The 27,933-nt window shown below is 46.8% G+C and overlaps 1 protein-coding gene across 2 annotated transcripts in view; it reads right to left on the minus strand.

Annotated features, from left to right (window-relative positions):
* SACS (sacsin molecular chaperone) overlaps window positions 1–19,678 on the minus strand; it is a 95,563-nt gene extending 75,885 nt beyond the window's left edge. Inside the window, exons 1-2 of one of the 2 annotated variants that reach the window (XM_019524395.1) lie at window positions 19,466–19,678; window positions 12,771–12,871 (exon numbers count right to left, since the gene is read on the minus strand). The gene's annotated coding sequence lies outside the window, so the exon portion shown is untranslated. The remainder of the gene's footprint in view (window positions 1–12,770; window positions 12,872–19,465) is intronic. The other variant, XM_019524396.1, reaches the window with a different exon arrangement.
* Between the last annotated feature and the right edge of the window lie 8,255 nt (window positions 19,679–27,933).

Raw genomic sequence — 27,933 nt, forward strand, 5'->3', positions numbered from 1 at the left:
GCTGCCATAAACTGTTCTCTACTAGATTTGTCATTTGTTTGGATTTGTATAAAGTACATGTGATAACACTGAGGAAGAATGATGGCAGATTTATTCTGATAGATAATTATCATATTTGCCTTCTGCAGGAAGAATTTACACTTCTTGGAGACACAAACTTTATATTTCAGGAGCTGAATATTTATATGGGCATTGTGACAGGGGGCAAGCTCAGGGCCAGGTCTCACGTTGGCTCACCCACCTGTCTAAGTAGGGCAGTCCACCCAGTCTCACTTGCCACAACTTGCTGTTTCTTAACCTGGTGTAAAATGCGGGAGACAGCCAGTTTAAGACCCCGATACCTAGGGGTTTACACATGGCTCTGACCTTCCTTTACCCATGCCTCGCAGATGGCATCCAGTTTATTATTGCACCCCAGTGTAGTGACCCAGTGGGGTCCTGAGCCCCAGGAAGAAGGATAGGACCTATTAAGAACAAAGCCTAGCCTAGGCATGGGGCTAACAGCTTGTAGGCCTACAAAGGTGCCAGGCAAGCCCTAGAGTAGATCTGGCAGGGGTGAAGCCAGGGCTCAGGAGAGCCCAGTTGACCTAGGCCCCATGCAGCATTGTGGGGGTGCTAGGCCAACCCCGATTAGGGTGAGGGCTCTATGGTGCAACCCAGAAAGGACCCCTCTGGAATATGAGGGTCAGCAGCTACTAAGCTGACTTTCTGATCCTTCACACTGGTCAGTGCAAGAGGGCCAGGGCCAGGTGGCCAAAGGGCAAATAAGCCCAATGTGAGGGGCAGGCCAGTACCATTGTGAGCTATCTGGCACCCCGACTGGCCTGGAGGTGGGGCCAGAGCTGAAGGTCCCTTCAATGAAGGGATATCACAGACAAACAGGGTAGGGGCCAGCCAGCAAACAGGCTACTATGAACTTACTATGAACTCCGAATGGGGTCAAGGTGAGAGCTGGGCCCGAGGAGAGAGAACCCAAGTTTATCATCCAGGAGCCCTAATGAGGAAACTAGACCAGGGCAGGTAGAACTTCTTGGTCCTGGGCATGACTGGAAACTTCACCCTGCCATGGAAGGGCGGTCTGGTGGTGCTGTCTGTGGTGAGACAGTCCCCCAGAAATGCCAGGTCAGTTACCTCCCCAGTGAAAGGTGGGTAGGGACACTTGATAACAACAGCCCCCACCATCTAGTGGGTCATTAAGACCGGAGGGTAGTGGGGCCAGGCACACCTGGAAAGAGGCACCTGAGCCCAGTGTGAGTAGTGGGGGCCAGGTATGTTTGGCAAGAAGCACCTGAGCCTCATGTGGGGGTGTAAGGCTCTGAAGGCCCTTGTTGGAAGAGGCTGTAGTAATGAGGCCCCAGAGAAGGGGTGGTGAGTGGTAGGCCCCACTGGGGCCGCCCTAAGGTGAAGGCATGAGTGGAAGCCCCAGGAGGGGGCAGTGAGGTCAAGGTTGATCTTCAGATGCCTGAGGCTGTAGCTGAGCCCGAAACCGAATGACACGGCTCAGTGGGAGTCATGGGAGGAAGGAGTGAGTAGTAAGCCCTAATGAAGGAGGCGACAGAGACAAGTTACCTGGAGAGGGGCTTGGGTCAGAGCTCCACCCAGGGCAAAGCAAACTGGTGGGTAACCATTTAGATGAGGGTCACAAGAGGGCCTGAGAGACTATGTGCCAGCCAGCCAAGAAGTGTGAGTAAGCACGCCCGATCGCCTACATGGTCGCTCAAGAGAGCAGGGCAGGTTGGGTGTGGCCCAGTGAAGGGCAGCATGTAAGAGCCCCTGTGAGAGAGGGTGGAGTGCAAGGGTCTCCACTGAAAGGGGGGCAGTATGAATGAGGCCCAATGGGGCACAGTGAAAGGACAGATGCATAAGGCCTCGCAACAGGCTGAGTTTGGCCCAGCCACGAGCTGGAGCAAAGAGTAACTCTAGGATGTCATCTGTGAGGCACGAGACACAATAAGGGAAGGTCAAAGTCATGTGTACACCCCTAGGCATCAGGGTCTTAAGTGGGCAGCCTCCCGCATTTTTACAACCAGTATCTTAACCACAAGGCATGGCAGGAGAGACTGGGAAGGCTGCCCTAACTTAGACAGGTGGACAGGGTGACCTAAGACCCAGCCCTAAGCATTTCCCCCTGTCACACCCAGCTTCAGGCCAGGCCAAACTCAGTCCACTATTGGGCCCCTCACACACTGCCCCTTTCAGGACCACATTCATACCTCCCCCTCTCACTGGGGCCTCTTCCATTCCACCCACTGTCACTAGGCATCTTGCAATCTGCCGCTCACTAGGCCACTCTCAACCTGCCCTGCTCCCTTGAGCAACCCCCTTGGGACATCAGGCTCGACTACTCTTATCCTAGCCCTGCACATGCAGCCCTTTGGATTGCTTGTGTCCCCCTACACTACATGGCATAGTCCTTGTGCCCAACACTGGGATGATTCTGCCCCTAGCTCCTCACTAGGAGACTTTCCACTTTCACATACTCATGGAGGTTGGCCCGTGTGCTGCCCTTCAAGCCATCCTCCGGTCCTTCTCAACACAACCCCTGTTGCAGCACTTCAGACCAGCCTTCAGTCCTACACCTTGCTTACGCACAGTTCTTCATGTCATAATGACACCCTGTGCAGGCCCACCATACATTTCCGCCCCTGCTCTGGGGCCACTTTCCTACCCCCTCTCCAGACCATGTTACTGCCTCCTCACTGGGGTCTCCTGGGTCTTACACCCCTGTGGCGCTCAGGCATCTAAAGCTGTGCCTGGCTCCCATGCCTGCCCCTAAGTCTGGGTAACCCACCAGGGGCTGGGGTTTTAAGGCACCCCTCCTTTCCTTTCACTGGGGCGGCAACTGACCTGGCATTTCTGGGGAGCTCCACCACCATGGGTAGCCCCACCAGGCCATTCTTCCCCAGCAGGATGCAGTTTTCAGTCATACCCAGAACCAGGAACCTCCTCCCATCCCCATAGCTCCTGCTCTTACCTCCAAGGTGTTCCTGAGCAGCAGCTCAGCCAGTCAGTGTTCCTCCAGCTGCCAGCAGCAGACTACTGCCTCTGCCCTGTGGGCCTAGATCTAAAATGGCCGCCTCCCCAGGGTTGGCCCATACCTGCTGACTGCCTGTGCTCAGCCTTAAAGTGGCAGGCATCCAAAAGAGCCCTGCCACAAACATCATTGTCTGATGATTTGATTTTAAAGTGAAATGCAGATGATCTCCAAGGGTAACTACTGTGTTTTTAGATAACTTCACTTCATGAGTAAGCTTTATAATATGCCCTTCTAAAAGCTGCAAGCTCTGTTCCATTACAGCACAGCATAGCATAGTTCAAGCAATTTTTTGGATCCCAACCTCTTCATCAACATAATAGCAAATCCCACAGGAACATAACTTCTTTGCAGATTGAATGTCACCTGGATCCTCTTCTTGTTAGATCTGAACTAGATACTCAGTTCATGGTCATCATGGGTGACTGTATTGCAACACCAAAGCTTTTGGCAACCATGTAATTGCCAACTGTGTAGTGGCATTCCTTGGTAAACATATTTCATAATCTATTGTTCTTCCAACCAATCATATCAGGTACCAGTTCTGACAGAGGGAGTTACTGGGTTTTGCAACAAATATTTTCACTGAGGAGCTTGTCCTGCATCTTAATACAAAACAGCTAATAAAGTCTGTGAGAATAAAAATCATCAATTCCTGAAGCAGAGGTGCTAAGAAAGGCTGAAAGATGCTTCAGCCTTTCTCAGCAGCCCTGCTTCCGGAATTGCTTCCGTAGATAGACACTTTGTGTCAGTCTGATGTCATGTTGCTTGTGGATAGGCCTGTAAAGGCCCTAAAATATGGTGGTGACTGAAGCTAGGACCACACTGATGGCTGGAGTGGTGCAGGTACCAAGGCACACGGTTGACAGCTCAAGTTTGAAGCCATAGCAGAAGTGCTTATTACACAGCTTCTCAGATCCCAGTGAATTCTGCTGAATACCTTGTCACGAGTACATGAGACAGGAAAGTAAAGCTATAGTGTCTTCTAAGTATCCTCCACCACTGTCTCTGAAATTTTTCAACCCCCACATCCTGAAAGCCACTCTTGGTGCCAGTTTTACCAGCATCTGCCAGGGCCAGGAGCTAAGGAAGTAAGTTGGGGTGGAGGCAGAGGTGGGTGGGACCCGGGGGAGTAAATTCCCTGCATGGTTCATTCATCTGGAGGTGGAGGGTCTGAGGCTAAAAACAACCCCTGGTCCGGGAGGGAGAGAGCCCCTGTACCCCCCAAGCCCTCCTGTAGACCTTGCTAGCCCCCCTGATTCTGCTAAACACTTATTCATAGATTCATAAATTCATAGATTGTAGAGTTGGAAGGGACCACAATGGATCATCGTGTCTGACCCCCGCCCCGGAAGGAAAGAGGACCGAAGTCAGATGACCCCCAGCCAGGTGACTGTCAAGCCTCCTCTTGAAGACCTCCAAGTTAGGTGATAGTACTACCTCTCTTGGAAGCCCATTCCAGATTCTGGCCACCCTTACTGTAAAAAATGTCTTCCTAATATCCAACCTAAATCTACTCTCCACCAGTTTGCACCCATTATTCTTAGTTACCACCTGGGGCACTCTGGTAAATAGCGCATCATCAATTCCCTGTTGTCCTCCCTTGATAAAGTTATAAGCTGCGACAAGGTCTCCCCTCAGCCGTCTCTTGTGAAGACTAAAGAGATCCAGATCTCTCAACCTCCCCTCATAGGGTCTTTCACGGAGGCCACTAATCATGTGAGTGGCCCTCCTCTGAACTCTTGCCAGATTCTCCGTGTCCCTCTTGAAGTGTGGTGCTCAAAAATGGACACAGTACTCCAACTGTGGCCTGACTAATGTCGCATAAAGGGGAAACATTGCCTCCCTTGATCTGTTGGTCATGCATCTGCTAATACACGACAAGGTGCAACTGGCCTTGCCGATGGCCTCGTTACACTGCCAGCTCATGTTCATCTTGGAGTCAGCTATGACTCCAAGATCCCTCTCAGCCTCTGAGCTGCTGAGGAGGTCATCCCCCAACCTATAGGTGTTCTGGGGATTCCTCCTTCCTAGGAGAAATAAAAATATTTATTTTTGTTGAACTGCGTCCTATTTCATTCCGCCCATTGACCCAACCTGTCCAGGTTGGCCTGTATCTGCTCCCTGCTCTCCGGCATGTTAACTTTGCCCCATAACTTGGTATCATCTGTGAACTTGGAGAGGATGCTCTCCACACCCTCGTCCAAATCACTGATGCAGATATTAAATAACACCGGTCCGAGGACCAAACCCTGCAGGACCCCACTGCTCACCTCCTTCCAGGTCAAGAACGACCTGTTCACCACCACTCTCTGGCTACCCACCTGACTGTGTAGTCATCCACTCCACAGCCTGCTAGTTTTCCTATGAGAATAGGATGTGAAACTGTGTTGAAGGCCTTCCTAAAATCCAGGTAGATGACATCAGCCTCAGCTCCTGTGTTGAGGCAGTGTGTGACCTGGCCATAAAAGCCTATAAGGTTTGTCAGGCAGGATCTACCTGTGACAAACCCGTGCTGGTTTCCTTTCAGCATCATTTCCCCTGCTGGGCCTTCACAAATGTGCTCTTTGATGATTTTTTCCAGTATTTTCCCAGGGATAGAGGTAAGACTGACTGGCCTAAAGTTACCCAGTTCATCCCTTCTCCCTTTCTTAAAAATGGGGACCACATTGGCCATTTTCCAGTCCTCAGGGATCTGGCTGGAGCACCATGAGTGCTCAAACAGCCATGCCAGCAGCTCAGCTAGGACACTGGCCAGTTCCTTCAGCACCCATGGATGGAGGTCATCCAGGTCAGCTGACTTGTACCCACCCAGCCCTTCTAACTGCTCCTTAACTAAGTCAGCACTAGCCTTTGGCGTCTGGTGCCTTTAGGACATCTGCCTATGCTCAAGTTGGGGGAATTGTCTTGGTCAGTACAAAGTACCTTCTGGACTCAGCTAACCCCTGAGGACCCCGATAGACCCCCCATCCCTCCAAGCTCTCTGCAGACATGCTTGGCTCCACAATTCCACCAATCACATCCCCTGCTTCCCCCCTCCATCTCCCAATCCCCTTGCAGACCCTACCTACCTCCCCCGCAATCCCTCCCACAGACCCCTGGGGCTCAGCACTGGGTGCATCAATATGTGAAATTAATGCAGCATAAACTCCAGTACATACCACACTCGAGTTTATTACTCCCAGATGCCACATTTACATGCATGCCTGGGACCGCAGCATGTTGAGCCATGTCACAGCAGCCCCAGCCACCAGGAGGTTCTGGGGGGGTCAGCCTGCCAGCCTAAGTCTGGATGACTGTTTTACAACCTGAAACATATAAGTTGAAAATAAAGTTCTCTTATTCATTCATTGGTATCAGTTATTTCTGTTAAAATGGAGGCCTTGCTTATAGTGTAGCTTAAGGATATTAGGGCTTCCAGAAGCAGTAGGAAGGTATGACTCCCAAATAATACCAAACCACCTTTTTTTGAAGTCACTTGACAACTCATGCTTTAAGTACTTAGTTGAATCTGGACATTGCAAGTAATTTATGACTCAGTTTTAATTGTGACTGTTTCTGATGCGGGTTATGGTGTCTCATTTCCTGAGCTAAATTACCGTGTTATCTGATTCTGTACAAAGTAAAATTTTTCAATTAAGCTTTAAAAGAGACTGCTAGGATCCACCTTTACAACCAAGAAATTCTCTATGACAGTTTCTCTTTCAAAGGGGCCTGTGCAAGAAAGGTGTTTTCCCTGCAGAATGCATTGTATGATTCTATTCTGGGAGTAAACAGAGAAGACTACAGTCCCTGCTAACCAACTCATAAGACTGTAAAGCCTCTCTGGGTGGAAATATACACCTTTTACAGTCATTCCATGCCCTTAGAACTCAGCCCAGAAGGATAGAATTAGCCTGAAGTTAGACGTATTTCTGCTTTGCAGGTTCTTTGGTAGTGGGTTTTGTTTGTTTAACATAGGATATAACTAACTTGCTAAAATATCATTTTTTCTTAGATTAAAAATGCACACATTAAAGACTCTTAATAGCAGTTGGATTCTTATATTTTAAATTGTGTGTCAAATAAACTGAGATTAATGTTTCCTTTTTCTTTAAGCCTATTTTTCTCCCTGTTTGGAGACAAATGGTTAAGGCAGGATCACTGGTGACGCGTAGGGGGGTGCAAGCGGGTGCATGTGCACCCCCTGAGATTGGCGGTACACCCCCTATGAAAAGTGCTGCCAACGCTGCCAGCGGCACCTGCAGGCAGTTACCACTTGCCGCCCCTCCCCACTCCCTGCCAACACTGCCAGCGGCATCTGCGGGTGGTCACTGACCACCAGTCAACGCTCACCACCACACTGGTGGGAGACTGCTCACACTCTTCACCCAGCAGGGGACAGCAGACTGTTACCACTGCCCACACAGCTCAGGGAAAGTAAGGCTGCCCATGTGTCTGGGGCCTCCAGAGAAGGCACCTGGAGGGTTTGGGGTCCTGGGGTTTGTGTCCTACAGGATGTGCAACCCCCTGCTGTCCAAAACTTGGAGGGCACTGTGAGGTAAAGCAAAAGAAGTCTTGGAAAGTCTAATCAAGCACTTGCCTACGAGGAAGGGTTGCAAACATTTCAGATTAGTGCCTGAATGTTCCAGGTTCTTTTCTTACACAGAACAGAAAAATTCTGATTTTAGAAAGGATTTTTAAAGAACAATGGTTTTCACTTTTCTTCAGTTATTTTAAATTCCACTTAAAAGCAGGCTTTCAAAGAGAAGCAAGCAGGACTGGCTATAATCCTAGATGAGGGCAAAGGCACTGCTCATTAAAAGATATGCCAAAACCCTGAGCAAGCCCAAGTCGATAACACAGATGAAGCCAGATGTCAACAGTGATGAGTATTTAGTTCATTCATGGCTCAGTGAATCATCTGTCCCACTCTTTGTCTCATAATGATCTGGTCATTTGCCAGGAAGCAGCCACAGAACTTATTTGTAGTGCAATACTTTTCCTTATTACTGCAATAAAAATGGCAAGTTCCAGTGGCAAGCAGAAAGAACATTATTACCAAGGCGTTTTAAGGTTCTATAAAACTTGGGAAACTTGTCCTACCATTTCCACCTGGAAGAATCTAAGTGAATATACAAACGTGGCTTAATATAAGCCATGCTGAAAACTGGAGAGCTATGAAACCTATCATCAAAACCCATGATCTCCCTAACAGTCGGAGAAGATAGAAATAGCCCCAACATTCCACGGAAATGAAAAATGATACATTGTTATTACAGGACTTCAAATACAGGCAACCCCCGCTTAATGCTCTTTTGCTTAGCTATTTCACTGTAACGCTCATTTTAAATTGATACCTGATTTCACTTAGCGCTCAGCGAGTTTCATTATAACGCTTGTGGTTGCCATTTTGGGTCATTAAAAACACTTGGGGTCACCATCTTGGATTGTCAAACACTTGGGGTCACCATCTTGGATTGTCAAACACTTTTGGTTTCACTTAACGCTCGTTTCGCTTAACGCTCACTTTTTCAGGAATCAATTAAGAGCGCTAAGCGGGGGTTGCCTGTAATGCTAAACTATGTTTCCAAAGCCAAACAGCAGATGAAACCATCCCCTTTATGTTAAGGAAGTTTGATAAAGGTCCACAAAGAGAACCATATTTACTCTCAGGGAAAAGTGTGTTTTGGATAAGCCTGGTAACAGTTTCCTTTTCGATATCATGATTCTGGCTCCTGACTCTAAGGATTTGCAAAACTGAGCTTTAACAAGGAGTTTGCAATATTGAGCTTAGGGAGAAGAAAAGATGTGTGCCTAAGAAGGTAGCAACATCATCAAGAATGTGGCTGATCTGGGAACACTTCTTAAAACAGCTTAAAGGGAGTGAAATGTGGGGGGAACTTAAAAAGCTCTTATGAGGCAGTGGAAAACTCAGAGGAGCCAGTTGTTCAATTGTTCAGAGGTTCATGTGACACAAGACTGATGTTAGAAGTCCAAATAAAGCAGACCTCTTGGGAATCTCCTTGGGTCTGAGTGATTTCTAAACAACAGATGGCACCAGAAGACGAATGTGCTAAGAAAATACCCTAAGTGGAATAATGGACTGGATAAAACCACTACCAGATTTGAAACTTTGCAAAAATGGTACTTCACTCTGTACTTGCAAGCAACAGGTGCCAGCCATAAATAAGACTCATAAGTAGCTTTATTTATGAGAAAAGCCAATTCTGAAGAATTTGATGATTTTCATAATTTTCAGGTAAGTCAGGCAGAGAAACTAATTATGAAAGTGTAATGAAAACAATTGAGAAATACTAACCTTCACATGAAAGCAAGGACAGTATATATAAAAAAAGTGAAAACAATTATACACTTCTGTGTAAAGATACTTGAGGAAGACCTAAACAAGCCTATGTACTGCATACTTTGCATATTAAATGTAGTATAGCTGCATTAGGCTCAGCACTAACTTTAGACACCCTGGACACATCCTCACATGCAGGGGGGCATCCCTTGGGTGCATCTACACATGCTATTACAGTGATGTGATAAACTCTGGTACAGTTTGCATGGGAGTCAGCTGTTCCTGGGCCCAGCATCTGCATGTGCTCCCAGGACCACAGCACTTTGAGCTAGGGACAAGCAGGCTCAGGCTAGCAGGGGACCATAGGGGTCAGCCCTGGGCTCCAGATGATGGCAGTGAGCAGCAAAGGGGCTAGCTGGGGCACAAGGGTGATAAAGTGCAGGGGTAGGTGGCAGGCAGCCCCTGCACTTTAGCATCCTCATGCCCTATAGTTACCCTGTCACCATCTAAACTAAATTAGGTGGAGTAAATTACTCCACCATAGGTTAGTACTGTCCCTGATAGTACTATCCTATGGCAGAGTTAATTAATTTACTCTCCCCTAATACCAGCACATGTGTAGGCTGTAACACTTTACTGAAAAGCTAATTAGTCAACTCCACAGTAAAGCACATGTGTATGCACCCCCTGGCACTTAATGATACTCGCTTTGGATTCACACTAAATTTGTCGCTTCCAGACCTATGTGACCCTTGCATGTCAGGAACTAGCAACAGTTGGGACATTCAAGCTAGTAGTCTCTCAATGGTATGTCTAAAACAGTGGTTTTCAACCTGTCGTCTGTGGACACATAGGAATCCTCAAACTGTATCTAAGGGGTAGGCAAAAGATGACTATGATCAATAAAATGTATGTGAATACTCACACTTACAATTCAAAGTTGCCTACACCTCTATTCAAAAATTTTTAGGAGTCTGCAAATGAAAAAAGTTTGAAAGCCCCAGGTCTAGAACTAGCAGAAAGGTTCTCAACTATGAAATCTGAATCGTTGCCTTACCTGATGGATTTTTAAGTTTGTTGACCTAAATACATTATCTGTTCACTTTGGCTTTCTTCAACAGGACTAGACTCATTAAGACAGGGGTGGGCAAAGTCCGGCCCACAGGCCGGATCTAGCTGGCAGCAGAATCCATTTCCCAGCAGTCCCTGCCCATATGACTGGGGCCAGTTTCCATGGAGACCCTGGCAGCAGCTACACTGTGACAGCGCAAAGCTGGCGTTTCCATGGAGACTGGCTCCAACAAAGCTGGCAGGGCGCACATCAGGGCGGGAAGATGCTCTTGAGCCTCTGGGATCTCACGGCAGTGACAGTGTGGTCCAGAGCCAGGGCACAGCCACGGTCTGCAGCCTGCATGCTCTGGGCAGGGGCATGCAGGCTGCAGATTGCAGCTCTGCCCTGGCTCCTTGCAGCAGTGACAGCATGGTCCAGAGCCAGGATAGAGCCACGATCCACTGCCTGCACACCCCTTAATGATTGTCATATATGCTAGGACAACCTGACTCTTGAGGAATTAAAATAGAACACGCATAGAGAGTTTAGTATATTAAGTAAGATCCTAATACAAGGTGATGAATTCCTTTAGTGAGCTGGCAATGGAATTTTAGAACTGCCATTACAATCCAGGAGTCTGCTTTGCTGATAACTCCACGATTATTTGCAGAGAAATATGAAACAGTAATACCTGTAACACTTAACATTTGTAAAGTATGATGTCAGGTCAACTCAGGGCTGTCCAACCAGCAGCCTGCAGGCTGCATGCAGCCTGAAGGGTTAATTTGTGGCCCTTGGGCTCCCACCAGGATGTCCCCCAACTGCTCTGGCTATAGCAGCAACCTGTGTCTCTATGCTCTTCCTCCCTCCTCTGGCTTCCACTTCCAGTCCTCACCCCAGGGGGCAGGGCAGTGTGGTGCAGCACAGTCTGTGGTGCTGGTCTAATCTATGGCTCAGCATGTCCATGCAGTGTAGTGCAGTATGAGAGCCTATGGACAGGGGGATGAATCTGATATAATTTATTAGACCAACCAGTGGGGGCCAGGGCACCTATGAGTGCAGTGCACTGGGGGGCATGGGGTGCCCACATGCATGCATTGCAACAGGGGGGGCACCCATGTGGCATGCAGCTCAGGGGGGCCTGTGGCTTATGTTGGTGTGGCCAATGCAAGACAGCGTGCAACCCCCAGCTGCTTACAAATTAGACAGCCCTGATCTAACAACAGCCCTGTAAATTAAGAGCATGGACAAATGTGCATTTGCAGCCGCTCCAAAATGAGAGCACAGCAGCTGTTATACTGTAATGTGCAGCAATAAGAGTCAGTTAAGTCTCCCTCACTTTGACCCCAGAGAAAGCACTCGTGTGGCTGCAGGCTAGTGAAACAGCTGCTGTGATGACCTGCCTTGATTTTGAAGCCGTTACAAACAGACAAATGTCCATACCCTAAATCTGGGGAGCAGCTGGAGTGGAGGCTGCCCAGGGGGCTTAGAGTTTTGGTAGTCCATATTGTTGCAGCTTCTATTACTGCATCATCTAGGAACTTAGTGTCCCTTTGTGCTGGGCGGGCACTACATAAAAGCAGAAGAAAAAGATGGTGCTTCCTCTGGCCAGCTTCAGTCTAAAACCAGAGATAATGGATGAGTACAGGCACACGCAGGAGTATGGAAAGTCAATGAGGCAATATTGGTTAGCCTAGCTGGCAGTGCTCAGAGCAGTTCAGCAGCTGAAAGTGTGCTAAGTGCCTTTCTTTTTATAGGCATCATGGAAAATAAGTTTTAATGAGGGGCTTGAAGCAAGTGAATGATGTAGCATTGCAGATATTTATGGGAACTTCTGGACATGAAGTGCAGTTTAGGATATGGCAACACTTGTTTGAAAATCAGTCATGTAGGCAAATAAGACTGTCCTTGTGAGGCAGAAGTCAACCTTTTGATCCTGAAGGGGAGATGACAGATAGGGAGGGAGTAGGTTATGAAGCTTATGTCTGGCTTGAAAGAGAAGACAAGGTTCTTTGGGTGAATCTGATATCTTTTATTAGACCAACTTAAATAAGCACAAGCAAAAAAGCCATTAGGAATAAGGCAGGAACCCTATCAGAGTACATGCACCTGCCCACAAGAGGTCCATTTTTTCTTTTAAAATGTATACAGCCCAAAAACTGGCTGGTTCTGCCCACTCCCCAAACCACATGCAGTAGGAGTTATGTAACAGCTGGGTATCACTACTGTTGTTATTATAGACATGAGACAAAAATAAAGGACATGAAGATCCATTGGCAAAGAAGAACAAGCCCATATCAGGGAAGAGTGTAATATGAAAAATGAGGAAATAATTTGCACATGGTCCCTTCTCTCTTCAGAGATGTATTGAACAGGATATTTAGACAGAAACTTCACACCAGAATAGGTGGAGCTGCTGCAGTCTGTATTTTAAGTGATTCCTTTTGGCACTCCTCTTCTAAGCTGATTTAGAAAAAGTGGCTCTAAAGAAGGGGGCCATCTGACACAAAAAATGAAAATGAAATGTAATGGAGAATACACACACACATACACACACACTCACAGATATACACACAGTTGTTTTATACACTGTTATTATGTACACTTGTATATCATTTGCCAGCAAAAACTGGAACAAAATGATATCTCATTAAAATCCAGGCTTTTAGCTAGGGAGATTAACTATATGAAACTCTCCTTTATGCGGGGGAGTCTTGTTTCTAAATTGAGACTCACAGCATGCTAAAAATTTAGCTCTAGGAATGTAAAACAATGGCAAGATAAGGATATTAATATAGAGATGTGGCTGCACATAGCATGCCCAGATAAAAGAGATTAAATAATTTTCAAAGATGAAAATATGTAGTTTCTTTGTCCATGCCATATATCAATATAAGAAATGAAATGCAGCTTGTGTTAATGTTGATGTTGTCAGTGACAACTGTGCTGATGTAGCATAAAACAATCCTGAAAGGATTCTGTCAAGATAGCCCACAATTTGACTTTTCCTTTGTATTTTTCTGTTGCTTTGCAACACATCGGAGATTCAACATAGTTTTTCTAAATGACTATTTTCAGTGGGCTGGAAGAACTGTGATCAAATAACTGCAATAGCACTGCTCTGCCAGTTTTCTGTTAATAGCCCCTGCATTCACTAAAGGAGTAGCATGAGACTTAATTCACTAGCATCTCTAAAGTGTTTTGATATAATTAAATAGATTTGTATCCTGTTAGTGCAAAATATTATATGAGAGTAATGTTATAACAACTGCAAGCACTACAGTGGAGGCAAATATTTTTAAAAGGTAGTGAGAACATGGTAAGGAAAATTTTCTCCATTTGGAGTTTCTAAATAATAATTGATGCGGGGGAAAATCATAAAAAAACCCAAAAAAAGTTTAAAAGGAGACTCAGAATATTACTAAATCACAGATTTCAAAATAACTAAAAGTTATATGACAGCCTGTCGTTCTACTCCCAGGCTTCTATTCACACAGAATTCAGGATGGTATTGTTGCTACTGCAATTCTACTTAATATGATCCTAAATGGTGAAGGTTAAAATCTGGGAGGTCACAATGATGGGAGGCAGATGAAATCCTTTGGGAATCAATCCATTGTAGGAGAATAAAAAATTCTGTTTTTTCCATGATGGTCAAAAGATACCCTGTGCACTTCTAATGCTGAAATAGGAGATGCTGCATATTGATTCTCATACATAATAAATGACAACAGTTAGTTTTCTGGCATCATTTTTGTCATGACTAATGGAAAACTGAAATAAAAACTGGTTAGTCTTCATTAGATCATAGAAAGGGGAGATGGATAAGCCCTATTGGGTTTGAGAGTTCATTTTTCTAAAATCGAGTATTCTGCAATTGAGTATCTCTCCCCAGTGCACCGAGGCCTCAATTCAAGAAACACATGTACTAAAGTATGCAGATATCTGAATACAGGTGGACCTAATTGAGCACATGATTAAAGTGAAGCACATATTTTGCAGAATTGGCACCAGAGTGAGCAGTAAACTGTCAATAAGGCAGAACCTCAAAGGCTACCCTGGTGATAAAGGAAAAATATGTCTACTGTTGGAAGACTGGGGCACGAGGCTCAAATCAGCCAAAGAGGAGTACACAGAGTGGTGCATCAAGGAGCAATAACTGGGAGGGAAAAAATGAAGAAATGAAGATGGAGAAAGAAAAAGAGAAAGTTGAAAAGTTTGTGGGCACAGCAGAGGGGAAGTACAAGGTGTAGATATGACAAGTGGGGCTTAAGAGTCCAAAAGCACCAGCCCCCATCCCAGCCTTTATCTGCAGATTTCCTCATCGTTACAAATTTATTTCACAGCCCAAAGGATTGTGTTAGATCAGGGCTCAGAAACAGCTGGTAAAGGCATATACAAGTTAGCAGCACCCCCATGAAAACCTCCATTGTGAACCATATGTAACTAATGAGGGGATATCTATGTGGATGTCTAGGCTAGGGTTTGGAAATCTATGGCTTGTGGGCCAGATCCAGCCCGTGGAACCTTTGAGCTGGCCTGAAGACATGGGGCTTCGGTCACACTTGGACTGGGGGGCTTCAGCTGTAGGCACTTTCTCCATGTCACTGTAGGGATGAGAACCACCAGTGGCAGAACTCATCCCACAATGGCTCATTCTAGCCCACAGCTGGAAAAAGTTTCCTTCCCCTGCTTTAGGACCTGAGATCATAAACTGCTGCACTTCTCCCAGTAGCCAATTGCCCCCAGCAACCAATCGCTGACCGGGGGTAGAGGTCCCCCAGCAGCCGATCGTGGAAGCACTGATGGAGCTTCTCTCGGGGACACGGCCAATCTCAGGGGATGCACATGCACCTGCATGCACCCCCTACGCATCACCAATGACCGCTAATCTCTTCCCTTGATTCAAGGACAAGCCAAACTCAAGAAGTTGAGCAGAGCCCCTGGGCACATATAAGCTCCAGTGAAGTAGCTCAAGGAGTTGGCGTAATGACAGGTATCATCTCTGAACCAAGAGTTCTAGAGTTTTGCATTTCTTACATGATCATATTCTGAATTTAAGCACATTCTGCTGTAAGACTCACGTAGAAAAGAACCACTACCTCTTTATTCCTAGCATGATCCCTGTGAACATAGAGCTATTATGTGTGAATTTTTTTTATTTTGCAAATTTGGTATTCTTGGAAGCAAACCAGTACTAAGTATAGCACAAGCAGGCAGTGTGAAAGCTTTCTAGCACAGCCTTATCATTGCACAGCAATCAGAACCAACAACTTATTAGCAAACAGTTAGAATCTTTGCTATCCTGATTCTAAGCAGAGACTGTCCTGCAGTGAATAATCAAAGAGGAGAAGGAGAAGGCAAATAAATTAAGCACAACTTTTGTTCCAAGAAGTCTAGTGCACATAAAAAATGGAGACAGGACCACTACAAATGCAGGCTGGAAGAAAGAAGCTGAATACAAATCTCCAGAAAGAGGCTAGTGCAGTAAATTGGCAAGCAGCTTTCTTATGCTTTTTAGCTGATGCATGAAGAATCGCTAAAAAATTGTTGGACATACAAAATATTTCTGGACTAATTAGAGCTGATTTTTGGAAAGACATTTCCTACATGGCCTCAAAATTTCATGTACTATTTGAAATGTTCACATTTTGACCCATAAAAGTGTTTGTTTGCCATATATATATGTGTATGGTAAAGTGTGTGCTTGGGGTTGTTGTATTGTGTTTTTGGGTTTGTGTGTGTGTGTTTGTGTAGGCAAGATGGCCCCTGTCGTTCTGGCCATGTGCTCTGCACGTGGAAAGCTGGGGCCTGTATCTGGGCAAAATATGTAAAATCCTCTGGACACATTGGCCAGAGGAAGCAGAGGATTCTCTGGGCAGATTTAATGAGAGACTGGAATATGGCATTCCCTAACTGGATGATGTCACACCAGGTGTATAAAAACAACTCAACTAAAGCTTCTCTCTCTTTCTCCTGGCACTGAGAAGAGCTGCACAGTTGAATTAGGAGCCAGAAAAATGTCTCCCCCTCTCTTCACTGGAGAGGAAAGCAAAAGCTATGTGAAGGGAAAGCCTCAGGTACAGGGAGAGAAAGTCTCTCTCAGAGTTTGCGACCCCTTTTCCCTCCCTCTTCCCCCCCCCCTTTTTTTGAGTGGGATAATACCACGGGGGGGTTAATCCCTGGAGCAGACTGACCACTCATGGGGCCCCAGTAGTTACTGGCCACATGGGCCTGGCCCCCTCTGTCTTGTAACTATAGCGTCTCAGCACAGTTGCGTAGCTGAGACTGGATGCCCAGGCTGCAGCCGTAGGCCTGGGCCCTTTTTGCTGTTTCACAGCTATTGCGTTTCAACCTTGCTGGGTGGCTGAACCCCAGCCACATGTTTGGCTGGCAGATTTGGACCAGGCTGAAGACTGAAGTGGTTTGAGCCAAGGTGAAACCAGGTTCTACTTTTTGATCCAGACCTCAGTGCAGTATTGGCCTGACAAGCTTTTTCTGCCCAGTTCAGGCCCAGTGAGATAGGCCTGGGCCTCCTTCTGTCCCTTTTTGTAGTTTATGTCCCAGCCAAGCACTGTGGTTGGGCACCAGTTGTAATTCAGGCCCAAGCCAAGATAGACCTGACCTTTCCTCTGAGCTCTTTTACAGTTTTCTGCCCAACAGAGCTGGGAGTGGGACTAGGAATTTTGGGGTGCGGTATGCTGATGAAAGCCACAGTTAACCCCTCAAAGCCACCATGCAGAAGTGGAGGTTGGCACTCTACCACTTCTCCACGAGCAAAGCAGCCCCTTGCAATGCAGAAGGATCCACACTCTTGAGCAGCTTCCCGCAGTGCAATGAACCTAAGGAGCAGCTCACAGGGCTCTCTGGTGTGGGCCCCCTCTCCAGCCCATTGCTGAAGGGCAGGTATAGGGATGCAGGCCCCCAGAACTACCCATTGGGGAGCCCCAAGTCCCAGACAGCCTGGGTATGGGTGAATCCTCCCACAACAGGGTGCCACCTAAAGATTTCACTTTTTAGTTAGTAGTGTTTCAAAATTATATTTAGTGTTTTCTTTTGGGAGTTTTTTTTTGTTTTTACTCTGTGTAATAAATTTGGATGTTTATGTTTACATTGCATGAGGACGGGATCTTGTTTATACAGGAAGCCCCAGTAAATTTGGTGTTCCCAGATGCACATGTGTACTCCAAGCTACACCAAGATAGTCAGAAATACAGAATGCACAGACTGTATGTCTGGGTTCCATAAACCTTCTTGAAGATCTGCCAAACTCAGAAAGGTGGTACATGAATCAAGCTGTAATTTAAAAAAACATATATAATTTAGATAACTTATGAGTTTCAAATTAACCCTGGTATAACTCCAGTGATGTGAAAGGAGATGCTCCAGAAATGAGTGTAGCCCACTGTCCAGGTTAAACTAAAGACCTAGATAATTACAGTATTTTTTTAGTCCTTTCCATTTGAAATACTGGAATGTATCTTGTAACTCCAAAATGGGAAAGCAGAGTGTTATATTTAATCTTCAGAAACTCTGTTCCCAGTCAGAGACCCTGAGTGGTATCAGTTGGGAAGACTTCCTACAAATGGTGAGAAATTGGCGAGAAACAACATTTAAAATGGAAAGGTTGGCATGCTCTCAAATCCATAACTGAGGCATGGCAGAGGTGACGAAACCTTGCTAGAAGTTCATTAAGGGCTAAACTGTGCAATTTGTAGTAGGGACTATGAGAAAATGCACTTGCACTATTCTACCAAAAGTTCGCACAGCTGGAATGCATCTGAGATTGCTGTGAGGTGAACTACAAATCAACCTTTGAAAGTTTGGTTTTCCCAGGTTGCGAGAGAACTGCTCTGGTCTACCTGCCTCACCTGAGATGGCTAATGCTATACAGATAGTAGCCCGGAGGAGTTTTTGACCTCAAAATCCAAAAACTGAGATTATGCTGGGCTCAGCACATAGTGCAGAAAAAGGTGGATTGCCTGCATCATCTTCCCCAACCTCTTTGTATGTTCATGTAGCAATACGTATAAGTACTATTCACGTTGAAGCTAATGATTTCAGTAGACACAACATAAGGTTCATAGTGGTAACCATGACAATATATGTCATTATTAATACAGGGATGGTATTCTTTGTGTCACAGCCTATCACTATGATGATGATGATGCAGCTCTAAGCAAAATTAAAACAATTCCAAAATAATAAAACACATTTCTTAGTTCTTTGCTCTGCTGGAGTGAAGTTTTAGACACAACTAGAATTTTCTTTCTGCATTCAAAATTTCTTTGTCCACATGCTGTAGTGTGTTAGCAATATTTTTTGTTTGTTAGCAAGACCACACCACTTAGAGCATAAGCAAAGCATGTTTATATTTTACATTATAATACATTTATAAATGTTTAAATTTTACACTGTGTTTTACTTATGTCTACTTTAACTAAACAGAGAGAGAAATCACAGGAATGTGCTCACTCCCTTGCTAAATAAATCACACCATACGTCCTCCTCAATGTTATAGTCTCACAAGATACAATGCAAATCTAATTGAGTTTCAATCTTACTACATCTACAAACCTAAGAAAAAATAGTTGCTACAAAGCCTTCCAAAATTAGAACAACTAATATGAATAGAACGTTTGTGAGGAGTATTTTAGAAAGGGTTTTTTTTGTGGGTTTTGGGTTTTTTTTAATAATGATGTCACCCATTGTAATGTTAAAGACTGCACTACAAATCCCTGTTCAAGGGTTTCTGGTGAAATTAAGGAAGAGATGTCTTTACATGCATAGTGATGCAGCAATAGGCTAGCATTTGTCATGATACAGTGCAACAGAGAAATCTCCTAAAACAGGGAGAAACAAGCCAATGTGCAAATGCTTGCTTCATCCACTCTGCTAGCGCACTGCAGTTCATGAGTCACCCCCAAATGCTGTAGAAACAGAGACAATACAGTTATTCTGCTACACATACTGTTAAGCAGATCAAAGACAGTGCTCTTTGCACACTGAATGCTAACAGTACCGTGAGACCCATAAAACATTTCTCGCAAACAACCGCAGTAAGTGAGATCCCTTGCAGTGAGGCAATACTTACAGTATCGGACAGGACAAACCACTGTATTTAACTGTTTCTTCATATTCTGCTTCCAGATACTGTTCTGTTTATTATGCATCTCTTCCACTGACTGCTTGTGTCTCTCAGCTCAAATGATCTTGGCCCTTTTCCCCTTCTGCAAAATCAGCGGTTTCAGAGTGATGCATGACACTGCTGCAGCCTCGCTGTATCCAAACAAATTCAATGCAGCAGGCGTTTTAGCTCCCCCTTGCCAGCTACCTCTCTCTCTCTCTCACACACACACTCTCTCTCTCTCTTAAAGAGATACTGCCCTGGACTAATCTCCTGTTTCAATAGCGTAGAAAATCTGCAGATTTTGCTTATCTGTTGAATAAAGTAAAATCCATAAAGAAGGCCATTTTAAAAATACTAAATTTTGATTTACACAGTCTCAAGACTATCTCCCCGACAAGATCATATATAACCCTATTATCTCCATCTGCATTAACTGATCAGTATAATTTAAGTCTCTTTATTAAAGCAAATCTTCTCATCTCCATTTATATTGACTGCTTTCTTTCTGCAACTTCAGCAGTAAAACTGAACAGCCCTTTTTATTTTTCTCATATTTGCACTATGATGATGTGTGTAAAAAGGTTTACATTTCAAATACAGGTTTTCATGATTTGAATACATTTCCTTGAAAACCTCTTTATTATAGCTTTTTGTAAACGCCCCTGTTGTTCCTCTTTTGGCTTTTTCATTTAAGAACTGTATTTCATTTTCATACTCTTCAGATTACGTATGTGAATTCTTACATGTTGACTAAAGCATGACTATTATCAGCTGCTTTCTGTTTTTGGTCCCTCTTCCAAGTTGGCAGAGGCAGTCATTAGTATATCTTCCTCTGAAAGTATAATGTGATATTAATAGGGCATAAAGCAGGCCAGAGAATGACAGGAGACCAGAGCAGACAGGAGAGTAGATATATAGGTATTTTATCTATAACCCAAATATAAGCTTAAATTTTTATCAGTTCCTGTTTAGTAGGAGGAGGGGAGACATAGTATATTTCCAAGATTACCCATTAGTCTACATATAGTGACCTATGCTAAGCTAATCCTTCCTGGTAGCCAAGGAAAACTAGGTATCTTTCCCTTTGATGCTTCTCTGGCTCAGCCATAGAACAAGGCTACATAGAAAAACACAAGGTACTTTCTCGTCTACTGTGAGGGAGGAACTGTGGCCTGTCTTCATGGTGTTTCTGACCACTGCCAATCATCATTTTAAATATTAATATGTTAGTATAGAGATCAAAAGGGGTCAGAGCCCTGTTGAGTTGGATGCTATACAGACAAATACCAAATCATGTTTCTGCCCAGAGAATTTAACAATGAGAAAAGGCCCCAAACATCTTTGAGTTATGTAATCACAAGCATAGGAACATAGCCATGAGAAAATGGGTCCTTGTTGAAATCATGAATTGATTATTAAAATTGTATGACTAATAATGCATGACTCCTAATGCAGTACAGCCTTATACTTGAAGGTAAAGAGTATGCAGGAGGCAAACCTGCAGGGGCAGATCCACTGGAGATGCAGTGGTATGGCTGCACCCCCTTTTTTGGACTGGACCATGCTGCAGGAGCTTCTGGGGACTTTTTAAAGTTCCCAAAGCAGGTGAGAATCATCCCTTCCCAGTGCTCAGAGGCACCTCCCCACTCCGTGCTTTCCCCCACCTTCCCTGCTAGAGGTGCACCAATAGAGATTTTTTGGGGGCCAATACCAATAGCCAATTTTTCCGGAACCGTATTGGCCGATACCGACCCGATTCCAATATGCAGTCAGGCACCTTGGAGACCAGTGTTGGGCTGGTAAGTCTGGTGTGGGGAAAGGGGGAAGGGGGAAGAAAGGGGTGGGTAGGGGGCAGATTGAAGGCCCCGTGGTGAGGGAGGGAGAGGGGCAGGAGCAGGCACAGGTGCTGCTAAAATGGGGTAGGGCAGGGTGCAGGATGCAGCCACGAGTAGCTTGTCTGAGGTGGGGAGGGGTCTCCTGCCACTGCATGCACCCTGGGAGTGTGGGGGAGTATGCCTCCAGATCTGCACAGGGTGGGGCGGGCTGCTGCTTGGGGCTAGGGATGCACCGTGTTCTTCGTATCAGGGAGGCTGGGCCAGGCTGCACTCGGGGCAGGCAGTGGTGGCCCTGGGAGAGGGATATGGGGGGTTGCAGCTACCCCAAAATTCACTTTAGCCCCTCATAGCCCCTCCTACCACTGCCACCACCCGCCCCAAGCACAGCCTGGCCAAGCCCCCACACTGGGAGCAGAATGGGAAGAACCCATCCTGCACCCCACCCCAGCTGAGCAGCACCTGACCCAGGCCCACTCCCTCCCTCATCACAGGGGCCTTGATCTGCCCCCCCACACACACACTCACCTCTTCCCTCCCCCACACCAGACTTAACAGCCTGATGCTGGTCTCCAAACTGCCAGGCTATGCTCCTTGCCCCATGCACTCTGTAGCTGTGCACATGCATCGGGCATTTATTGGCCACATCAGGGAAAAAAAGCCAATGTCCAATACAGTCAATTTTCCCTATATCAGTGTTGATCCAATATGGGACCAATATATCAGTGCACCTCTATTCCCTGGCTGCTTCTTCCCCACTGTCCCAGGGGTGGGGGAAGCTTCAGAGGCACTCCTGCTCACTCCAGCTGGGCTCTGCGGGAGCTGGGCTCAACTGGCACAGCAACAGCAACAGCACCAATGGGTGTGGGGTTTGCCTGCCCTGTGCCTTGTCTTGGGGGGCCAGGCATGGTAGGAGAACCCACCTCTTGGCCATCCCCACTGTTGTGTCCCAGCTGAGCTTAGCCCCCTTAGCCCCTGTAGCATGCAGGAACAGACCCTATTGTGGAAAACCCTCTACAACCTCCAGGAAAAAAAAGGCTGCCTGTTCCAGGCGGCTTACAATTTAAGTATGACATGAGACAACAGATGCATGCCACACAGGAGTCAAAGAAACAATGAGGTAGTCTTGGTCAGCCTGAAAATCTCGTCTCAGTATACCAGCTCTGTGTCCCGGGGAGCCGAACAATAAACGGAACTCACCTACAGCTCCCAACCAGAGGCGCACGAGGCGGATGGAGGAGCCCACGCGGCTCTTTAGCCGCCTGTTTATCAGGTTACGCCCAGCCGGTGACATCATGGAGGATCGCCAGCCGGCGGCATTAAGAATGACAGTTGCAGCTGAGTAGGGGATGGATAGCTCCAGCGAGGAGCAACACCCAGCCCCACCGACGAGGGAAGCGGTGATGGTGGCTGTTAACAGCGCGGCGGCAGGAGAGCCGGCAGAGACTCTGACGGAGCGAGGATGGACCCCGCAGCTGGAAGCTGCCCCGGACGCCGAGGGTGCTGAAGGCACGGCTATGGAGGATGCGACGGACCGAAAACTGGAAGGCAGCGCAACCCACAGGTGGGGTGCCGGAGCAACAGCACGCAGAAGCGGCCGCACTAGGCAGTAGAGACCCCAGGAAAGCCCCAAAGGGGTACAGCCGGGACAGGCTTCGCCGCCAAGCTATGAGATAGTGAGCCAGAGGAGGGACCGGGAAAGCAAGGGGCCAAGGACGGGCCAGAAGGGAACTGAAAAGGGTTCAGAATAGGCTGCTCAGCAAGTTGAAGAGCTGAGTAGTTAGCTTTTCCTTTTGAGGTTTGAGTTGTTGGGTAGCTCAGGCTGAAGGGGGCAGAGCTGGGGCAATGTCCTTATAAAGTAAGGTTGACGGGGTCTCGGTGAGGCCAGAGTCTGTGCGGGAAGTCCCATTCTGTGCCGGGCGGGGAGTAGGCTAGGAGGGCTGTGAGCCGAGCTTGCTGGTGGGCACCATGACAGGGGTGATGGCCACTTAGGGGCAGACCGGTGGGTGTCATTCCATGGCTGGAGAACAAGGACCAATGGAGGAAGGACACACTAAAGGTGGTGTGAGGCCGGGGTGCAGGGGTGGTGGAGCCCTGTGAAGTGACCATCAAGGGATCCTGGGCCATGGAGTGTACCGCGAACCGACCCTTGACACTGAGGAATACCAAGTTGTGGCGGGCGAGGAAGGGGTCGGGGACACGGGGAAAAGAGAACTGCTCTGAAACCAACAAGATCCCAACAGGTGTGTGACATCTACCTACAGGGCTAGAACCGCCAAGAGTGGGTAATCGAAACCCGGCGGTCACACTCTGTAACTAACCATTGCTGATTATGTAGTCATTATGACAAAGGAGAATTTTAAGGAGTGTGTAGAAGTCTGAGGCTCTCATAGAAAAATGTGTTGCAGCCAATCCACCCAGGATTTGCTAATCTTCTTTGGTACTCGTCTGCCATGCCTTTGGTGTTAAAGAAAACCAAAAGAGAAAAGAAATATCAGAAGGCAGAGCTTATTGGTTCTCGCTGCAACACAGCTAGCCACCTGACCTCTTCATAGGACTCCTCCATCCCCATACCCCATGCAATCTTATGAGTTTCTGCTGATTGTCAAGTGCCTGTGGCACTGAAGACCTGAGATTATGCTCCTGCCTTTGTCTAAGGTAATTTGCATCATCACAGCCTCACAGAAGAGCTGAGATTCCTTGCCAGCTAAGAACTGCTGCCCAGAGGGTTTTCCATCTATTGACTCCTGTGTGAAAACCTATGAAATATGAACTTTCATTTCTACCCAGGAGAACTTTTACAATCTTCTCTCTGATGCCTGATGAAGGGTGTTTGTGCCTGAAATCTTGCAATTAAAGAATTTTTTTTGCAAAAATCTTGTTGGTCTAATAAAAGATATCACCTCTGTCCACAAGCCCTGAGTGCGGCACTGAAAGTACTCTTTAACTGGATTGACCCCCTCACAGGTCCCCAATTCTGGTCTGTCTTTAACCTCACTCTCCACTTGTGATTTCAGAGTAGATTCCTTCTCTGAACCCACTGATGTTTATCACACACAGTCATCATTCAATTAAGCACCGGAGTTCCAGTGCTACTCCACATTAGCCTACAGGGGACCAATCATAAACCATAGCCAGCCTAACGCAGTCCCCTTGGCTCAGTCCCCATATTGTGTCCCTGTTGCAAGGGAAAACCCTGTCTTCTCAGGCAGATCCCCTCAGCCAACTCTGTTTCTTCTTCCCCTTCTAGGTAATGCTCACAAAATGACACACCCACTAGGCTGGATCCCTGCTGGTCCCATGTGATACTCTCACACCAGACCTCATCTCAGATAAACCTCACCACTTTTGGTTCTCCTTGGTACAAACCGCTGGACCCCCATGGGTCTCCTTCCAAAGGTTGCAGGAAGAAGAGGAAGGGGTGGGAGGGAGTATAAGGCACCTCCCACTCCTTTCTGGTGTCACTCATCTCTTACCCAGTGCCTGGGGCTCATGTCCCATTCACCCACCCATCCTTACACTACTGCACAGAAAAGGGAACCAACTGAAGAATGAAAAGTAAAGAATAATGTGGTAAAAGCAACAAACCAGGAAAATGATGTATTTAGCAGCATTCTAAATAAGTAGAAGGGCAGTGACGAAAGGCCAGAGTAAAAGATATTCCAGTAATCAACATGAAGGATGATGGGAATCAAGATCAGAGTTTTAGCTGTGTTCATAAACAGAAAACAATATATCTTACAGTTCTTAAACAGAAAGAATCTGCAAGATATAGGCATAGGTTAGAGGCAAGAACATAAGTCTGAGTCAAAGTAGAGACTGTACAGCAGAGGTGGGCAATTATTTTGAGCAGAGGGCTGCTTACCAAGTTTTGGCAAGCTGTCAAGGGCTGTATGGGTAGCCCTGCCCCTTGACAGGTGCCCCTTCTCCTGGTTGACCTCTTGTGACTGGAAGTCCCATCCCCTAACCCCTGACTTTTGCCACCAAAAGTCCCTCCCCTTCCCCTGGAAGTACTCCTTTCAGCAAGGGCTTCTTCCATCTCAGAACCAGAAAAATACCTGTCTAACCTGCTTTTGAAAGTTTCTATGCATGGGTGTGGGTGGGTATAGGGTTTGTGCAGGGCTGCAGAGCAGGGAGGTGGCGGGAGTGTGTGAGGGAGTGAGGGAGTGGGGGTCTGCATATATGGTAGTGTGAGGGGGAGTGTGGGTGCATGTGTATGGTGGGGTATGTGTTTAGGACTCACCCTATGAAAACACACACACACACCCTCCCTGCACACATACACATACACACACACAGAGTCCTACCCTTCCTATACATACAGTCCTTCCCTTCCTCCACACACACACACACACACACACACACACACACACACACAGAATCCTCCTCTGCACACACACAGAAACAGCCCCTCCCTACACACATAGAGAGACACACACAGTTCCTCCCTGCACACATGCACAGACACACACAGTCCTTTTCCCCCTCTCCCCTCCCACACACAGGGTACTGGCACAGCTCCATGCTCCCACAGTTTGGTGATGTAACCAGGAGCCGCATGGTGCTGGAACAGTGCGGGGACAGGAAGGCAGGAAAATGGCTGGGGATGGGGGGAGGACAGGGTCTGGGCTGCTGCATCTTGCTGGTGTCTCCCTCTGGGTCCTACTGCCCCTGGCTCCTGTCATCTTTGACAGGCAGCCAGGAGCAGATAAATATTAAATTTCTAAATGTTTAGGGGGCCCCACAGACCAGATAGAATGGCCTGGCAGGCTGCCCACAGGCTGTATTTTGCCTGTCCCTACTGTACAGTATTTATACAGAATACTGAAGAGAAATGTACAGTATTTATTCTCATTTCACAAAACATTTTAAAGCCAGATTCTAAGATTATACTTTTTTTAAAAATGGAAAGAATACATGAGCTGCCTAGCTGAGGCTCATGCCCGGGATGTGACGGAGAGGATCCCCAAACTTATCCAGCCCGCTAATCACCGTCCCATGCTACTCATCCATGTGGATAAAAATGATACGGCACAAAGCAGTCCAGCTGGGTCCTGCATGACTACAGGGCTCTTGGGGCTGGGCTCCGGGGGCTGGGGACACAGATAGCTTTTTCATCAATCCTCCTAGTCACAGGACATGGACTTTGGAGGTAAAGGTGTATCGGTGAGGTGAATAGAAGACCCCAGCAATGGTGCCATCACGAGGGGTTTGGCTTCTGTGACCACGGTGCACACTTCAGAGAGAGAAGACTGTTGGGAAGGGATGACCTCCACCACACCTGGAAAGGGAAGAAGCTCTTCTCAGCCAAAATGGCTGACCTTCTTGACAGGGCTTTAAACTACGGCTGCTGGGGGATGGGCGGTCTATTAACAGTTCTAGCCCAGGTCATATCAGCCGCATTACTAATAACTTGGGCAGCCAAAGGGAACCCACTCTGATGACAACTCAAGGAAAGGTCCCACCTCACCCCATAGGGAAGCATGGGGCTTCTCATGGCAGATTCAACAGCCTATATATGAGTGCAAGGAGGTTGGAAAACAAGCAAGAGGAACTGGCCCTTTTCTTATGTGAAAATAACTATGACCTTGTAGGGATAACGGAGACCTTATGGGACTCTACCTGTGATTGGTCTGTTTCTTTGGAGGATTATACCTTGTATAGGAGAGACCATCTTGGGAAGAGGGGTGGGGGTGTTGCTCTCTACATCAGGGATCAATTCACTTCCCTGCAAATTGAGTTTTCTAACCAGAAAGGGTGTCTTCTAACCAGGAAGGGCATCTTGAGACCCTCTGGGTCTTGTAGGAGTCTAGTATAGACCTCCCCACCAAGAAGAAGAACTTGATCAGAAATTCAATAGGGAACTTGTCAAGGCTGCATGCTCCCAATGCATGATCATCATGGGGGACTTCAACTTCCGTGACATCGCTTGGGATGAGCAGACAGCCAAATCTGACAGGTCATGCAGCTTTCTCGCTTGCGTCGATGACCTCTACCTAAAGCAGGAGGTCTATGAGCTGACTAGGGGAGTGGCATTGCTTTATCTGGTTCTGGCCAAAGGGGAGAAACTGGTGAGCAATCTGAGGATCAAGGGGAAGCTTGGTGACAGCGATCATGATTTGGTCACCTTCTTAGTTCACCAAAGAGCAGGCAAATCCCTCAGTAAAACAGAAATCCTTAACTTTGGGAAGGCTGACTTTTGCAAACTCAGAGACTTGGTGAGTCAGGCAATTAGAGGCCATAGCCCCCTAGATAAGGGAATACATGAGGAATGGTCATCTCTCAAAAACCTAATCCTGGAGGCACAGGGGAAAGCCATTCCATCTTGCAAGAAATGTAGTCAACGGGCAAGGAAGCCCCCTTGGCTGAACAAGGAACTGTTGGACCTCATTAAACTCAAAAGAGAAGCTGTGACAGGACGGGACCTAGGGGTGCCGTGAACTCCCCTAGTGCCCCCTACCGTGTCAAGTCAGTGTCAACGCACCCTCACCATCTCGCCCACCATGTCTTTGATGTCTTAAGTGTTTAGGGGAGGCTGCCTTTTCTATGTACTTAAACACAGTGCCCTGATGTATCTTGGCCAATGCTCTGTCTAGTTGC

Source organism: Gavialis gangeticus, unplaced genomic scaffold (assembly GCF_001723915.1).
Source record: "Gavialis gangeticus isolate Ggan-Ray unplaced genomic scaffold, GavGan_comp1, whole genome shotgun sequence".
Classification (NCBI taxonomy): Eukaryota; Metazoa; Chordata; order Crocodylia; family Gavialidae; genus Gavialis; species Gavialis gangeticus.